Source organism: Sarcophilus harrisii, chromosome 6, assembly GCF_902635505.1.
Source record: "Sarcophilus harrisii chromosome 6, mSarHar1.11, whole genome shotgun sequence".
Lineage (NCBI taxonomy): Eukaryota > Metazoa > Chordata > Mammalia > Dasyuromorphia > Dasyuridae > Sarcophilus > Sarcophilus harrisii.
Genome location: NC_045431.1, coordinates 40438671 through 40458077, shown reverse-complemented (window position 1 = coordinate 40458077; position 19407 = coordinate 40438671). Strand labels below are relative to the sequence as shown.

The 19407-nt window shown below is 36.4% G+C and overlaps 1 long non-coding RNA gene across 1 annotated transcript; it reads right to left on the bottom strand.

The window, feature by feature from the left end:
* Window positions 1-12388: 12388 nt before the first annotated feature.
* Window positions 12389-17233, bottom strand: LOC116419845. Its single transcript, XR_004230167.1, has 2 exons — window positions 16892-17233; window positions 12389-12637 (listed from the first exon to the last, which is right to left on the bottom strand). It is a non-coding gene; the product is annotated as an uncharacterized LOC116419845 (long non-coding RNA).
* Between the last annotated feature and the right edge of the window lie 2174 nt (window positions 17234-19407).

The window sequence follows — 19407 nt, the reverse complement described above, 5'->3', positions numbered from 1 at the left end:
AAAGAGCTGGTTAAATTTCACCTCATTACTCAATACAACATTTTAATACCTAGAAAGTCAGGAGCCTCACATTTCAGCTGAATGATTCGTGAGATTGTATGGCAGACAACAACTGTAGCTTCAATGGCCCAGAGAATTTGCTGATCTTGGTATTTTCCCCAATAATGAAGATGGCAACCAAAAATAAGTTCTCCATAGAGGAACCACCCAATATGCTGAATATCCTCCTGGAATCTCCCTATTACTAATCACACATCCATCAATTATCCTTGATCTTGCCACATAACTGGATCCCCTTTTCAGTTTATCCACTATTTCACTTGTCTTTCATAATGCTTCAGAATTCCTTGTTTTTAAAAATGTTTCAACCTTGTTCCCATCTACCACATTGCTCTCCTCTATCTCTGATGAACCTCAACTTCGATTCTCTGGCTATTGTGGCATCCATAATTAGCAACCAGAAGAATAGTGGTAAAGAATACATATTTCTTTCAAGGAAAAGAGGGGATGGAGGGGAGTTATTAAAATAACTTGACATTTCCTAAAGACAATTAAGCCCATTCTCCTCCTTCTGTTCAATTCTGGAGCCAAATAATTTTTTTGTATGCAATGTCAGATGAATAAACATAGACATTCATTCATATATGCATACACACTCATTGGAGAACTCCATATGTTGTCTACTAATTGTACTTCTGAATAAGTAATATTCTTTATCCATTTGTTTTTTTTCTATTGAATAGTTGGAACAAACATTTTTGAGGAATTATTAATTTCACTTAGGAGACTAGGCAATATTCCAGCACTTGATCTAATCAGCACAAAGTTATTCACATACAAGACTGTCTAGAGGATTTTACCATTCATAAGGATTCCCTCTCTGATTTGTACTCTTCCCTTGATCTGATCCATGACAATGGCCACAACCTTAGGAAAAGTATATACCTCTCTGTTTTGTGCCTGGTTTGATATGAATGAACATAGGGTCTACAAATAAGATTATTTCTCTTGCCATATTTTTCAAAGAATCTTTCATACTCTGGATATGTGAATGGAAGCTATTTATAACTAGAATGGGCTGACTTGGGTGATATTAAGTTTTCCTATTGTGAAATTTCAATCAGAGACAAGACGAATGGCCATTTTGGGCGTATGTTGTAGGAAGAATAATTTGAAGGATATTTGTTGAACTGGATGGTCAGTGAGGTTTCTTTCCATTCTAAAATTATGTGGCTTGGGGAAATACATTTTGGAGGGAGGTTGTTAAATGGCATTTTGCCTATGAATCTAACTTTTAAAAAAAAATAAAAGCCATACTTTTTCAACAATAAAAACTACATAGCTAGAAACTGGAAACTGAATGGATGTCCATCAGTTGGAGAATGGCTGAATAAATTGTGGTATATGAATATTATGGAATATTACTGTTCTGTAAGAAATGACCAACAGGATGATTTCAGAAAGGCCTGGAGAGACTTACACGAACTGATGCTGAGTGAAATGAGCAGGACCAGGAGATCATTATATACTTCAACAACAATACTATATGATGACCAGTTCTGATGGACCAGGCCATCCTCAGCAACGAGATCAACCAAATCATTTCTAATGGAGCAGTAATGAACTGAACTAGCTATGCCCAGAAAAAGAACTCTGGGAGATGACTAAAAACCATTACATTGAATTCCCAATCCCTATATTTATGCCCACCTGCATTTTTGATTTCCTTCACAAGCTAATTGTACAATATTTCAAAGTCTGATTCTTTTTGTACAGCAAAATAACGTTTTGGTCATGTTTACTTATTGTGTATCTAATTTACATTTTAATGTACTTAACATCTACTGGTCATCTTGCCATCTGGGGGAGGGGGTGGGGGGTAAGAGGTGAAAAATTGGAACAAGAGGTTTGGCAATTGTTAATGCTGTAAAGTTACTCATGCATATATCCTGTAAATAAAAGGCTATTAAATAAAAAAAAAACAATAAAAACTACATCTTTCAGTCAGTTTGTAATGGTAAAGATGCAGTCTACTACATTTTCAAAAGTCTTTTTGCTCCTTTCTTTTTTATTATTTAAGCTTTTTATTTTCCAAAACATCTGTGTGGACAATTCTTCAACATTAGCTCTTGCAAAACCTTACTCCTTTGTTTTTAAGAATTTTTCTCAAATAATAAAAATCTAATCTTCTCCCTATCATTAAAAAGGAAGAAAAATAAAACCCATAACAAATATAAAGTCCCATATTTATCACATTCTGTATAGACATAGGTATAAATATAGCTATAGATGTCTCAATCCACACCCTAAATCTGTCACCTCTCACCTAAATATATATATGCAGGACTGTAATGTTACCATCCAAATGTGATAACTCTTCTAACTTTAATAGTAAAAATCATGCTATATTAAGCTTTGCAACTCTTCCATTTTTCATCTAGTATCCTCTTTAACAGTTTCATCCTTAAACATCCTGAGGTGAATTTGCTTAATTGAGTCTCTCACCAACTTGTTTATAAAGCCTTATGAGGCAATACTAATTAAAACTGTCTACCATTTCCTCTATAAGATTTTACAAATAAGTTTATACACTAAAATTTTGTGTTGCCTGGCCAATGATTCAATTGTCTATTGACTAAAATGATTTTCAGGATCTTTTGGCGTTCTTGTAATGGAAATTGATTTACATTAGTGAAATTCCAGAATTAAAATTTCAAAATAAATGTCAATATCTTTTCCTCCATACATTTCAAATTTTTGATATTAATAACTAAATTAACTTAATTAATTAAACTTAACTAAATTAAGCTTAACTAAATTCAGTTGACGTTTCAAATGTACAATATATTTTTGTCATTTTTATTCTTTTCAGAAATGACCCCCATATCAGTATTAAGTAACTTAATATTTGTCTAAATAGAATCAAATTAATTTTGTGACATCATTCTATGCTTACCATATCCAGAGTTTCCTAATGTTTTTCTGAAAGTATTTATAATGTATAGGCATGTGACTTTTGTGTAATCTACAAGTGTTTGACCTCCTTCCTTACTCCTAAACTATATTGTCTTTTTTTAAACCAACTTCACATATGCATTGAAGTTACTGAGTATCAGAATTGATCCATAGATCAACCATGTTGGTTTAGTTTAGAGAAATTTGTTGAGTTTTTTCATGGGATTTCTTTTTGTCTCCCTCCTTTGCAACAGACATTGACTCTTAACTTATAATTATTTTCATCTTGTGTGAGATTTTGTTTTTTTTTTCAAAAATATTTATGCATACTACAATACCAGATGACTAAATGTCCCACAAATTGGTGGGGTTTGTTATCTTTGGAAGAACAATTTTTTCCAATTCCTTTATTTGCTTCTCTAGCCCATGAGTCATCCTTCCATCTGTGCAATTTCCTTTGCACTTTGTCTTCATTTCTAGCATGAATATCCAGATTGATAAACTCCATTCCTTCAAATATCTGCTCATTTGTGGGTTACTAGAGAAACATCTCACATTTAGACCACGCACTTTTAATGTTTATAGATTTTTTTTGAGGCAATTGGGCATAAGTGACTTGCCCAAGATCACACAGCTAGTAAGTGTTAAGTGTCTGAGGATGGATTTGAACTTAACTCCAGAGCCAGCGTTCAATCCACTGTGCTATCTAACTGTCCCCAATATTTATAAAGTCTTAATAACATGATTCTTTTTTTGTCCTCTGCCTGTTTTTTCCTCAATTTTCCATTTTTTGCTGAAATGCAAAGAGATCAAAAAGAAGCTATTTTTTCCTTCATTTTAGACCATAGACCAAAGAATCCATCACCAAGTGGTCACCTAGTAGTGATGAGTCTGATCGTACTTAGTTCAATCCTTAGAAAGCAGGCATAGTGTGCTATGGAAATCAATGGGAGATACAGAATTGAACTATATGTCACCATCAATGGCACTTGCATTTGTGCTCTGTGAAGTACGCAAATGAGATTTTGATGTGAAGAGTATCTGGGAAAAAAATCAATGAGACTTCATCTGTGCAGTGATGATACATGTTCTAGAAACCTAATACAATTGAGTTTACAGCCCCATATCAAGGGGGCCACCAAAACACCCATCGGATGAGAATACTTTGTAGTGATTTCCAGCGGGTGCTGGATTCAGTCTGGTAGTCCAGAGGCGAAAGGGTCCGTATCCTATTACTATCTCCCGATACAACCTACTTCATGGAAATAAAGAGATTCTTTTCACTTACTTCAGCCCATTCTTTGAAGGAGAACAAACATTTTTGAAAGGAGTTTTGGTTGAACTCTCATTTAACTTCCAGCTCTGGAACATACTCCCAGGAGGCTAAGAATATAGCTAGAGGAATGATTCCATCAGTTCCAAATATCTCTGTTCTCAGAGCGTGTACATCATAGTCACAAAACTCCGATAACTAGTTAATATACTACTTCAAACAGCTTTGTCTACTCAAACAAACAGCAGTGAACATATCAGTGGGTTGATTAAATGTGTTTGCTTTTATTCTTTCGTCGCTCAGGAAAATTGTCAGATAATTTGGGGAGCTTGTTTTGTTTTAGCACCCTAAAACCAATTTTATATGTGGTATATCCTTAATAAGTATTAAAACCCTAATCACAAAGTAATGAATTGTTAGGAAGGACCTCGGATTGAAAAGCATATTGGGTCTGAAATCACACAATCTAATTTTTTTTTCATTTAAAAAAATACTTTTTTAATTTTAAACTAAAATTAAAATTTACAACTTTATAATATTTAATAATATTATATATAATTAATTATATATTTATATGATATGTAGTATATTAAATTATATATAATTATAATAATTAAAATAAATTTAAAATTTTTAAAGCCTATTTGTTTACTCTGTGTGGACTTGAGATTCCTCATCTGTAAAATGAATAGGGTTGGACAATATGGCCTCTGAGATCACTTCTTTTTTTTTTTTTTTAAATAACTTTTTATTGATAGAACCCATGCCAAGGTAATTTTTTACAACATTATCCCTTGCACTCACTTCTGTTCCGATTTTTCCCCTCCCATCCTCCACCCCCTCCCCCAAATGGCAAGCAGTCCTATACATGTTAAACAGGTTACAGTAGATCTTGGATACAATATATGTGTGCAGAACCGAACAGTTCTCTTGTTGCTCAGGGAGAATTGGATTTAGAAGGTATAAATAACCCGGGAAGAAGAACAAAAATGCAAACAGTTTACATTCATTTCCCAGTGTTCTTTCTTTGGGTATAGCTACTTCTGTGCATCATTGATCAATTGAAACTGAGTTAGGTCTCTTTGTCAAAGAAATCCACTTCCATCAGAGTACATCTTCATACAGTATTGTTGTTGACGTATATAATGATCTCCTGGTTCTGCTCATTTCACTCAGCATCAGTTCATGTAAGTCTCTCCAAGCCTCTCTGTATTCATCCTGCTGGGCATTTCTTACAGAACAATAATATTCCATAACATTCATATACCACAATTTACCCAACCATTCTCCAATTGATGGGCATCCATTCATTTTCCAGCTTCTAGGCACTACAAACAGGGCTGCCATAAACATTTTGGCACATACGGGTCCCTTTCCCTTCTTTAGTATGAGATCACTTCTAACTGCCTCATTTAACATTTAAGGAAACTAAGTCTCATAGAGGTTATGACTTAGCTAACATCTAGTTAGTTGCAAAATTAGATTTAGAATTCCTCTCCTAACTCCCAACAGTGCTTTTTTTTTCATTGATGCCATTGTCTTTCTATACTCATTTTTTTTTACAATGTCCCAGGATGAATCTATGAAAATAATATTTATTGCTAGACATGAGTTACTTTTCTGATATCTAAGCTGTGACTTTCATAGTACTCCCACAGATGTTCAATCCCAGTATCTTCCTTCCCACGAATGGAAGAATTTCTTCTTTCAAGCTGTCTGTAATAGAAACAGCATATTCCCTACAGAATGCTTCATCTTTTGCTCTTTCCTTCTTTTCCCTTTCTCCCTCAACACTCTCACTTGCCCTAGAGACCCTCATTTAAGTAGAAACTCGGAGACTTTCAGCTGCTAAATATCTATTAGAACAAAGTAATCACTTGCTCAGTCCCTGAGATGAAGCAGTGGAAATGCTGAGCATTCAAGGTACAAAGGATACTGTTTCTGCCTGAGATTACCTGATAACAGGAATGAATGATAGCTTTCTCCCTGAAAATACATATTGATTGTTGGCTGTGAATTTTGCAATCGTTAATTCTGAAGTCTCCAACCTTCAAACGCACATGAACTGAAGTTATTGCTATCTGTTCTTCTCAGAATGATTTGTAGCAAGAGACATGGTAAAAAGCAGGAGGAAGGTGTATATTCAGATCAAGCTAAATGCTCTCCAGCTGATTTTTAGTCTTGGTTTATTTAATTTTTCCTCATTATTTCCCAACATTCAACATTCCCAAGAAAAACGATCATCTGTTATTGTCTAAAGTACTGAATGACAAAGTGGATAGAGCACTGGGCTTGAGAGCAGGAAGACTCATCTTCCTGAGTTCATTTGACCTCAGACACATTGGCTGTGTGACCCTGCTCAAGTCACTTAACCATGTTTGCCTTAATTTCCTCATCTGTAAAAATGAGCTGAAGGAGGAAATGGCAAACCACTCCAATATCCTTGCCAAGAAAAACCCAAGTGGAGTCACAAAGAGTTAGATATGAATAAAAAAGGGCTGAACCTTTCCACATACACCTCAAGTCTTTCTTCTCCAGATTAAACATTTCCAGGTCCTTCAAGACATCTTCATGATAGGAATCCTTTCAGAATCAACTGAGTGTGAAGTCATTATCAAATAAAACAAAGATCAAAATTAATACCACTGAGGGAAAGGACAAAGGTAAAAAAAAAAATCACCATATAAAATTTCAATAGTTCCAACCCTCCCAATTAAAGCAAGCTGTTGATGCTGGAAAATGGGAAATAAAAAAAATATATATAGAAAATACTGTCCATAGCAGAGAGGCTCCTTAGGGAATAAGGGAAAGAAGCAGTACCCTCATATGCTGTGTTCCTCATGGTAGTGCTTCAATATTGAATATACAATTTCTAAGGATCCAAAATTGGCAGTGACTTAAAAGGTAATATAAAAATTCGTGGCAGGTATTGGTAGACTATAATGCCTTTCCAATGGTATTACATTTTCAATATAATTCAAGAATGGAGAAAATAGGTCTTCTTAATATTGCTTTAAATTTTTTTAAAAGCCACCCACAATTCTACAAGACTAATTTTGAAGATTGCTACCCATTCCCTCCCAGAAAGGTGATGGATTTAGGATGAAGACATTTTGGGGATATGGCCAATGAGTGAATTTATTTTGCTTGACTCTGCATATTCCTTACCGGGATTTTGTTTTTATTTTTCCCCAATTGAGGATGAATGAGGAGGGAGGCAGAAACAATAAATTTATAATTGAAAAATAAAATTTAATTTTTAAAAATGAGTTTTTTCAATGTTGCCATAAGTCCAAGATAGTTACATGTGCAATTTTATCTTAATAAATGTATTTTCATTGCCTCTTGTCAGCAATGAATTTTAATATCTAGACGTATAAACATAGAAGCAGGCTATAAACTTGTTCAGACTAAGAAACAGGAGGTCAAAGCAGTTGCCTGCCTAAAATAACATTTAGCAAAGTTCATAATGGCAAGTATTCCAGAAGCCAAATTCCCCAAAGACAAAAAGCCTTAAGCTTTAACAGAAAAGGTTCCCCCTTGTTCCATCTTTGTGCAAGCAGCTTTGAAAAAGGCTCTGAACTAACTGTTCTCACTGTTATTATTAATAATCTCCACAGAGCAACTTGTTGTCAACAGAATCACCCTTTTTAATTACCATTGGAACAAAGATGGGACAAGAGCAACTAAAGAACGAAGTCTTTATATTATTTTAAATTGGAAAAGCAACCCCCTTTGAGCCCAAAGGATTTTAGCCAGAGAATAGTACCAACCCAAATTAGTGCCTGAGCAGCAAAAGAAAGACCATCATTGGTTTTTTTTTTATTTTACTTTCGATTTATGGAATAAAACAAACATTTTCATAACAGTACATTTTTTTAAAAGATTGTAAGGGCAGTTAGATGACACAGTGAATAGACCCTGAAGTCAGGAGGACCTCAGTTCAAATCTGGTCTCAGACACTTAATACTTCCTATCTGTCTGACTCTGGGCAAGTCACCCCCAATTGCCTCAGCAAAAAGATAAATAAAAATATTGTACATGCAACTGTAAATCTAAGCAAAACTTGCTATTCCTTTCAAATATTCAACAAAACTATCGTAAATTTTTTTCTTCATTTCCAGCCTACCCTAGAGATGGCTACCATTAAAGAAAAATAGGTATGTGTATATACATATATATAATTATTCTATACATCTATTTATCATTTCTCTGTATGCAGATGGGAACTTTCTTCAGAAGTCCTCCAGAGTTCATTTGGGTATTTATAATAGACAAAATAACTTATTCTCTCAAAGTCATGTTTAAAACAATATTGCTGGGAGCAGCTAGTTGGTGTAGTGAATAGAACACTAGCCCTGAAGTCAAGAAGACCTGAGTTCAAATCTGACCTCAGACACTTAACACTTCCTAGCTGTGTGACCTTGGTCACTTAACCCCAATTGCCACAGGAAAAAAAACTAATATTTCTGTTACTATATACAATTCTATCTTGGTTCTGCTCATTTCACTCATTATTTCATGCAAGTCTTTCTAAATCATTGAGCTTGTCTTCTTAGAGCAAAGTAATATTCCATCATAAACATATACCATAAATTTATTCAGCTACCCCCAATTGATGGGCATCTCTGCAATTTCCTGTTCTTTGCCACCACAAAGAGAGCTGCTATAAACATTTTGGAACATGTATGTTCTTTTCCTTTTTCCCTTAATTTTCTTTAGAAATAGACCAAGTAGTGGTATTGCTGAGTCAAAGGATACAGGTAAATTTCAGTATCCCTTAAGGTGCTTTAAACAGAGATTCCCACTTTCTTTTGCCTGGAAGATCATTCCCAAAAGCATAAATCATAAATTCAGTCAACAACCATCTATTAAGTGGCTATTAGTTCAAAGCACTGAGGGAGATGGGAAGATAGGGTCCCTACCTACATGGAGCTTACAATGCTAGAAACTGGGGCTAATAATAACTCATTATAGAGGAAGTTCAGTTTTACAGTCAACTAAGTCTACTTTGGTAAAAAAAGAATGAAATCATCTATCTGAAGGGCCTGGAGCTTCTTGGGAGGACATTAGAAAAATCCAAAGTATTCTTTTGATCGCTATTCAAAACATAATTTATCTTTAAACCAGACTTTGGAGAACAAGAAAAGGGAAAAGTGGAGAAGGAGGGAATGGAGGAAAGAAAAATAACCTTGGGAAAGAAAGAAAACAATGTAATAGAGCAGAACCCAGTTATGCAAATGCATTCAAGGAATTAAACCTGAAGGAGAAAAAAAAAATTAAGGTCATTCCCAAACATTGAGGTAATTATTTGCTGCGTTTCTATCGCTTTGTTGAAAGCAATAACAGTGACTGAAATGGCTTGTCCCTTACCTTTGAAGGTCACCTTTCTTGAATGCCAGGCTGAGCAAATGAATGAATAAATGAACTGATTAATAGCTATCAGTGATCTCTGTGCTTTCTGCCTGGACGTGCATGAAGGGGGAATGATCTACTATCCTCCGGCATGTCCCTCTTCGTGACTTCTTACTACACCAAAGGGCAAAGGCAGTGTGGAGGAATGGGAGACAGTGCAGGATCTACACGTGGGAAGCCTGGGTTCAAATCCCATCTCTGACCTTGTACAAGACACTTAACCTTTTTTATGATTAAAATGAGGGAGCTGGACGTAGGGAGCTCTTGAGGTCCCTTCCAGCTCTAAATCTGTGACCCTCTCTTCCTAGGAACCATTATCTCTTCTCTCCCTGCACCTATTTTTGTGTATAAATAACATAAACGTGTGCAATATCAAGTCCCTAGACAGGAAAAGAGGGAAGTCAATAATCTAGCCCTCCGCGATAAAGGTAGGGTTTCATTTGTCCCACGGGGGAGGCATCTGGAGTGGTTCCGAGGAGAACAGTAGGATCTGGCACTCTCTGCAGCTGCCCCTAAAGATCATCCAATAACACACCCCAATGAATACAGCCAATGTGGAGATAATTACTGCTTCCCGAATCTCACCCTGCCTCCGAGCTATCTTGTTGTACCGTCTGGGAAAGTCCGGGATGTTTTTGGATGCCAGGTGTTGATGGAAAAGCCTGCCCATTGGAAATGCACCACAAAAGCACTAGAGAGAGGGAGGCAACGGGCCAGGAACGCTTTTTCCTTTTTCATTTGATTTGCTTCACAGTGGGCAGATTTTTGTTTGATTTGATGCAGTCGGTGGATTTCCATTCTTGAAGCAGAAATGTTTTCCCCTGACCTTGTGACAGTTTATGTCCTGCATACAAAGGCTTCCAGAGCTTTTAATACATGGGATATTCCCTGTACCTCAAAGACAGGACATCCTACCTTTAGTTTGACTTTAGGGAGATCGGGCCCTGTTCTGCAAGGCACCGGATACAAAAAAGTCTTGATAAGCTCGAACTTTTTGGTCTCGAAACCCCTTCACACTCTTAAAAATTATTCAGGACCCTCCAAAGAGCTTTTTTTATTTGACGTGTCTATTGATATTTACTCACAACTATTGCTATTTTTAACTACCTAAAAGTGACTCCGTGGATAAAGTGATAAGCTTGAAATCGGGAAAACTTGAGTTTAAATCCAGCCTCAGCTGTGTGATCTTGGACTTTTCTGTGCCTCAGTTTTCTCAACTCTAAAATGAGGATAAAATAAAACAGTTGTTTTGTTGTTGTGAGGATTAAATGAGATATTTGTAAGTCACTTAGAACAGTGCTTGCCATAATAAGTATTATGTAAGCACATAATAAACAATTATTTCCTTCCTTATAAAAAAGTTTTGACCTCATGAACCCCCTGAAAAAGTTTCTGTTCCCCACACTGGCCTGTGGACCACACTTTGAGAACCACTGGGCTAAGCCAATGGGCCAAAAAAACTACCCTTGAGTTTTAAAATTGGGTTAAGAGGAGGTTAATAAGCTGCAAATGTAATATGAGTCAGCAGTGTAATGTGTCACTTAAAAAAAAATACAATGGAATCTTCCAGTGAATCATTAGAAGCACAGTCCTGGGAAAGAAGGAAAAAATCGGTCCATTGAACTATATCCTAGACCGACTACATCTGAAGTACTTAGTTCTGTGCACCATGTTTTAGAGAGAATCCTAATCTGAAGAATGATCAAAGAAGGGTCAACAGATGTGTGCAGGAATTGGAAACCATGCTCATTGTACTAGAAACAATTAGAATTGCTAAACCTGTAGCAAAGGGAATTTAGGAGGGATATTTGAAGGTCTGTCATGTATAAGGATTATGTTGCTAGACCTCACGGTGCCCACACTCTACTATGGATAGAAATTATAAAAGGGCAGATTTGGATTTAATGTATGGAAAAACTTCCTAGCAATAATAATTACCCTAAGGCAGAGAGGGCTACATTGAGAATCATATGTTTTTCTATGCAGGTCTTTCAAGCAGAAGCTCGAAGGTGCTCAGACAAGATTTTGTAGCAAGGATTCCTGCTCAGGAATAGGTCTTCAAAAGTCCCTTCCAAATGAATTCTTAGCAAATACACGTTCCTTTCCTTCTTTTCACTGTCCGGTTTCCTCTTTATCAAACCTTGAGCTCTTGTTTTGCATAGATCACCAAGGATACCCAATATATTTTATCATTGGTCAGTAGATCACAGAACATTAAGCTGTCAGTTTATATGAATAGTCCATATGGACAACCTGCAACAGAGGCTTCTGAGCTCTGTTGGTCTCCTCAGCCATAGCTGGACATTCTGTGCCTGGACTCCAGCATAATGATGCCATTTTGGTTCTCTCCAAGAATGAAATACAACAATTTCACCCAGTCAGTCAGTATATATTTGTTGGTGCCTAATATTTTTGCACATTTCTGAGTCATCCCTAGGAAGGACATTGCTATCTCCTTCACATATACCTTTACCATATCCAGTCTAATCCAGTCTTTTTTCACAATGTCTTTCAAATATATTTCACCCCCACTTCACGCCTCCTTATTTCCATTCTCTTCTTGCTACAATCCACCTTCTACCCAACTGCCAAAATGCTCTGTCCAAGTCTGAACACAATACAATCAAGATCCAGATCTCATTAACTCTCTAATGCCTCTAGAATAAAATAAATCCTCAGCATTTATATCCCCTCATGATATGGATATGATTTTTGGATATGTAACAAAGTAGACTTCATTGTGGATATGAAATAAAGTAGATTTTATTAAAGCAGCAATTGAGTCCACAGCCCTAAGGGGTCACTCTGCAGCACCTCCTGATTCTTCAGATTCTCTGTCCCCTCAAGAGATTGTATAATCAGCTTCTTCTGCCCTGATCTCTTTCCAGCATAGGTTGGGCAAGCTCAGGAAAGCTGGTAGAGCATCTGAAGCCAACTCAACCAGCCTAGTGCCCCGCAAAGGGAAAGAGTAGCTAAAATGTCCCCAGTTCAGTTCTGTACAAAACAAGAAAATAAAATGTAAAGGAAGTAGAAGAAAAAGGAATGGGAGCAATAATGTTCGAAGCAGAGCCCAGGGAAGGGAGGCTACATTCCCAGAGGAAAGGGGGTGCAAAAGGGGATACAACAGGTCTGATGACAGTCACCCTCCAAGGTGAGTAGGAATAACCACCAAGAAGAGACAATGACAGAGGGTTTCCAAGCTTAATGCACATTAATCTCTGTCATACACTTAAGATTTCATCCAGAGTCACCTATATCCTGTTCCCTGAACTTATCACCTCCCACCTCTGTCTTTGCACAAGCTACACCCCCACCTGGAATGTACCCCCTCCTCATTTTTCCTTCCTTCAAAGCTCAGCTCATGTACACCTTCCAGAGAAAATCTCCTAAATCCCACTAGTTATGGGCAATATCTCGCTGCCTTAATGTATACATATATACATACACCTATGCATATATAGTGTGTGTATGCATGTGTACATACACATGCACACTCCTTTATATTTACAGATTGTTATCCTCCCAGTAAAGCTCTTTGAAGTCAGGTTCTGTTTTTTATATTGTCTTTGTATTCCCAATGCCTAGCACAGCATCTTGCACATAGAACATAATTAATGTTTGTTAGAATGGATTGGATTGGAAAATAGGCAGAATAGATGGACAACAATATGATGTGATTTCAATGTACCAGAAAGAGTCGTCACTGATATTTATAGCTTTTCACTGAAGATAAATCTTTTCATCAAACAATTAAAGGTAACATTTTAAATTTAAATGCCCTAGGAGAGAAGATACTTTGACTTAAATTCACACTGGGATATAAATAAGATCTCATTATCCAGAATATATTGATACCAGAGACTTAGGGAAAGCATTGATTGTGGAAAGGGCAGGGAATTCCTAAAAAGATGTAAAGGGATAATGACTGATGTTTCTCAGTCATCTTCCTATTTCTATTGGAAGCTAAGGATGGAGCTTAAGAATGGTGGGATACATATAATACTATAGGAAAAAAAATGACCTCAAAGCCACATTTTGGGTAATCCCATGCAGCCTCCAATACCTCACCCACATATGGGTGGGTCTCATAAAAGAAATTCATTATCTCATGCATATAGAGAACAGGGCACACCCTATTCTAGTACCAGAGGCCCTTGCCAGAAGCAATATGCATACAACATCATATGACCTCAGGTATTGCAAGGCTGTCTACTAGATCCTGGTAAGAGCAGATCCTGTAAAGGCAATCTCTCAAAGATACCGACCTGAAGAAAATTCTCCATCAGAATAGTGGGTCGATAGTTAATGTACATACATTGAAGATTTCTAACTAACTATACTATAATAATAATAACTAACAGGACATGGAATAACCTTGCCAGATCTTACAGATGATGTCAACTTGTGTTAATGCTTACATTGGTTGAAAACTGTTGCCCAGCCTAAGTACTAGAAGCCATGGGGAAGAAAGAAGAGGATGAAGAGGAGGAAGAGAAGGAAGAGGAGGAGGAGAAGGAAGAGGAGGAAGAGAAAGAGAGGAGGAGGAAAAGGAGAAGGTAAGGAAGAGGTGAAGGGGGAAGAAGAGGAAGAGGAAGAGGAGGAAGAAAAGGAGAAGGAGAAGACAGTTTATGGTAGACAGACACCAATATCTGATAAATTTGGTCAAATCAGCACCATGGTTAGCAATCTACATTGCCTGTTTTTCTTCTTTTCTTACTGTTGCTAATGGAAGGGGGATGCCAAGGAGAGATGAAAGAGAGGATTGGGAATATCAAACTTTCTCTACTTTATGAATTTATGCTACTCTGACTTGTCTAAACCTTGTCTAAGGGTTCAAGGACTTTCTGAGTCCTTCAGAAATAAAGAAAGAAAAGACAATAGAGTGGAATTGGAGGGGACAACTTGGAAGGGAGACAAAAGAATTCTAAGGCTTAGAAATCAGTCTGGAGGCTCAAGTGGGCAGGAATCCCTATTGCCAACTTAAATGTTTAGTGTACCAAGAGCCAAAAAAAAAAAAAAAAAGTTTTAGAACCACTATTATCATTGTGAAGCAAAGAATTCTTAGAACTTAACTATGAAGTTAGAACTTCGGCTTTTTGCCTATGTAACAAAAACTTCCTAAGATGATACTAACTAAAGTTGAAAAACGAAGCTAAGACGATTAAAAAAGGCCTGTTCTTTTGGCTTTAAGAAGGCAGAATCTCAACCAACAGCATTAAAAAGGATAGCAGGCGAGTTCTTGGGAAAGAACCAAAGTTATTCTCCTCCAGAAGCTGACCAAATATACCAAATCCTCTATAGAGTTTAATTTGATTCTTTTATATAGCTTTTTAATTGAGACACATCTGCAATTTTTGTAACATCTAAATCAACGACCAGAGACAGAACAGGCCACTCTACCACAATGAAATCAATGTAGGAATGACTTATTTTGAGGACAAATGCTGTATTTATGGTGCAGTTGCAAAAAGCAATGGGGCTTGTGGCAGTGACATTAATCGAAAGCTATGGCAGCTACAACCCTAGATAAAAATAGGGTGAGGCATCCATCCAATTTTTCAGACATCTGTAGGGATATAATAATGTCATTTTCAATGGCATCTTTATGCACCAAAGAAAAGGAATAAATGTCTTCAGTTTTAATAGCTAAAAAGGAAAGAAATCACTGTATCTATTTTCCCTAACTCCATGGCAATTAAAGACATATGTCACCATCAATCCATGCTATCCCACAGTAAAAGAGAATCTAAAAAGAAAAAAGTTATGTATTCTAGTAAATACATCCATCAGTGAAAGTATGGCAGCTCTTGGGGCAAATCTAGATTAAAACCAGCAGAAAGCCTAGGCTCACTGAGTCAAGAAAATGTAGTAAATTCAGTATAATATGCTCTAATCTCAGTATATTCCCTGTGTATGGGACTAAACTATTTGTGGATCCCATCTATATAGAACCACCTCAAGTCATGGACTTGTTTTATTTTCAGGTTGTTCTAAGCCAACTTCTTGGTTGCACGATGGTTTTGACTCCCAATTTTCATTCTCTTTTCTGTGCTTTTGAAATCCAGTAGTGATGTCAAAATCTGGTAAAGCCCTATTTACTACTACAGCTTTTCAGAAATATTTATAAACATAGAAAATTAGTCCCTTCTTAATAGAACCTACCTAACTCACAGGGTTGTTGGTGGATCAACTGAGATAATGTATGTAAAGTGCTTTCCAGACCTTAAAGTGTCATATAAATGTTAGCTATTGCTATTTATAAACAATATATGAGGAGAAATATATGGCCTAGGTTTCCAATATTCTCAACCTATACATGCTGTGAGGCAGCCAATGCAAAGTGGGTAGAGAGCAAACCCAAGAAGTCTTCCTTCTGAATAACTTTCTGTGTGGCCCAGAGCAATTTAACTTCTTGATGCTCTAAGCAACTTTCTAAGCATTTAGATTGCAAAACTGGTGCTAATCTGCAGGGGAGAGGAAATTTCCTCCCCAGGAATTCTCTTCACAGTTGAAAGGACAGATTCAATCCAAAAAGAATAAATAAATACAAAAATATGTTATAGCTAAAGATTGTAAAAGGAAAGAATTAGCAAATACTCTTATCAAGATTATAATTTGTTCATTCAAATATAGCAGAATATACTCTTTCCTCACTTTCTATAACTGCTTCTAGGTGTCAAATATAGGGCCATTACAACCTGCTGGTGGCCTGAAGCAGATAAAAATGTAAATAGGAAAAATTTGACAAAATAAATAAGAATACATAGAATATAGATAATGTTAATATGTGGTATTCTAGATCAGTATGTACATAAGCATCCTTATGTATGGTTTCTGTGCCCCCAATTTCTCTTTGAGTTTGACACCACTAGTGATTCTAGGACATTCTGATGAGCTTAGTTCAACTATGGCTTTTTTTCCTCCTCCTCTTTTTTCTCCTCCTCCTCCTCCTCCTTTTTCCTCTTCCTTTTCCTCCTCTTCTTATGGCTTCCATTAGAATTGGCTATGTTTTCCCTCACTATTAGGTGCCAGTGACAGCACCCTCGTTCCATTTTAACCATTTAATATCAATTAGTTTTTACAAAGGTATATTAACTACTTCAAATAATCGTTAGGACAAATATGCAAACTTTTTCCCTCAACACCTTAAGAAATGTTCCAATATAATAATTGGTCCCACTGAGTTCATATCCAGATGCAGTTCGGCTACTTCACAATAAGATTTCTGATAGACCGAGTCCCATTTACCTCCTGAAGGTCACTCCTTACTCCTCTGGGCAGGGATGTTAAATTGGCTGCCAAATGCAGATTCTGGAGTGTCCGGGTTCCTTTCAAAACTCACAGCATCAAAGATTCTAATCCTTTTGCCTAGAGCAGAAAAGAATAGAAGCAGAGGTTCTCAGTTACATAGCCTCATTTGGAAAAAGTCTCTCTCCTTACACCTGATACCTCTCACCTGATACCCTAAGCAAAAGCATCCAACCACAAGGACAACAGCCAAAGGAAACGAGCCAAGACTCGGATCTTTTTTGAAGACAATCGCGGTTCCATCCATAAATCCAAGCAAAAAACTTTCATGAGACTCCCAGTCGAAGTCACTGAGACTGTTCCTGAAGTAGGATCACCAAGGTGGGGAGATTCATATACAAGAAGTATTTTATATACATATACATATACAAGAAGTATTTTACAGGTTTCAAACTTCACTGAATATTTAGATTAGTAAGAGGAATTCCTGGACAGTTAAGTCTCCCTACTCATTACCCAAACCTTAGGATTCAACTGCCCATCATTCTCCAAACTTCTCCCCTTCTTTTTTTTAAAAGATCCACAGAATAAAAGGTGGCTTCTATTTGTACCTTCTCAACTAAAGCAGCTTTTGTGAATACAGGAAGCCAGGAAGAGCAGTCAGCAAATGGAAGCTGGAGAATTTGGAGATCTTGGAGTATGAGAAGCAATTCTGAGGAACACCTAGAATATTAGTGTGCTATGGCACATCCTTTAAAAACCATTGACCTATAGATGTAAATTTTAGCTAAGTCTGGGTCTCTGGTATGAAATTTTCAGTAGATGAAATGCAAACATACTTATTATAGAAATTCAAATATATTCTCATTCACTTGCGGGTACTAACATGTTTTATCAAGGCAGAACAGCTTACTTAAACAAAAAACCACCACTGACTTGCCATGATTATAAACTTTATCCTAATCTATGAATTTGTTCATTTCTGTTCCCAGCCACAGATATTAATAAAGTGTTTGGTCTTTAGCTTCAACATATCTAGGAATTAACAGTATTATTGCATATAAATTAACAGTATTGCATATAAAATTATTTTGACACTACTTCCCCCGAACAATATTTAAGCTAAATGGGATAGCAGCTCAAGAAAAAAATTACTGTTGGGTTTAAAGATTTGTAGTTTACCTGAACAGAGTCAATATAGCAGTAATGTGCAGACAGAATTAGAAATAAAATTAGCTGACATTTCTAAATATTAACATATGTATGTATTCTTATGTATAAATAGAAGTTGTGTTAATGCTAAAAATTTTATTTTGGTCTTTATTAATAATTATTCAGCTGTTAGCTAGCCATAGCAACCTAGCTAAGATATACAATTCACAATATTTCTCTCTTCATTTTGCAGCAGATTAAAGGTAGAAGGAAATCGAACTTGTGGGTTTAATTCAACTCAGCACTTTCTAGCGGGGAAGAAATAGTATCCATTATATTCACTGCAGTGGTTTTAAAACAAACTGAAACATAAAATATACCCAATTTAATTAAAACACAAAAAGAAAATGAGGTATCAATAGTAAAAGAGAGGGAGAACAACAGTGTTGATGTAGTTATCTTATTTATACATCTAGATTTACGACATCAAAAATAGTGTGGGCTTTAAGCAGTCATTAATGAGAATATGGCGAAAATAAAGCAACAAAGAAAAGCAATTTAAATAAGCGACATTTTTCTCTTTGTATTTAACCATCTTCTAAAGAAGTAGCTATTAAAAATTTTAAAACAGCTTTTAATCAAAGTTTAGTGGTACAATATTTAATTGAAAACAACACCAGATGTTCTTTATCAAAACAGCTTTCATAATGGCTAAATCAAGGTCTTGGGAGCTACTTAATGAGATAATTGTGGGTCTGTTTTCACTGTAGCAAGGCACTATTAATTTGTAATACTGAAGTGGACAGGTAGGGGTGGAGATGGGAATGGGGATGGGAATGAGGCCAGTTGATGGGAATTCTCCAGCTGCAATCCATCACAATTTTTATGATCCAGGCAAAGTCAACAGCCTCAGACCCCAAATTTCAAAGCAAAAACAATAGAGTCCCAAGGAATCAGCCTGCCCTAAAGGCTTTATTAATTCCCTCAATCACATTAGTACTCTGTTGATAATGATAAATAAAAGGAAAAGCTAAAAGCTGCTTGTGTTCTAAGAGTTTGCCTATGTGGTCTTTGTCATTAGAAGCAGAAAGGGGAAGGAGGATGGAGTGGAAATAATTTAGACCCATCCAATCCAAACCAACAGACATTTATTCAACACCTGCTGTGTACATGGTCCCATTTTAGTGCTATGGGAAGGCATTGACAAGAATTGCATTGGATGGTCAGACATCAAGAGCTGTAATCTGTTCTGTCATAGGGAACATCCATATGATGGAATTTTCTATTTGAGCTTTGAATAAGAAGACAGTGACAGAGAAAAAGACAAGTAAATAAACAGAGTGAACCACACATGAGGATTTAAG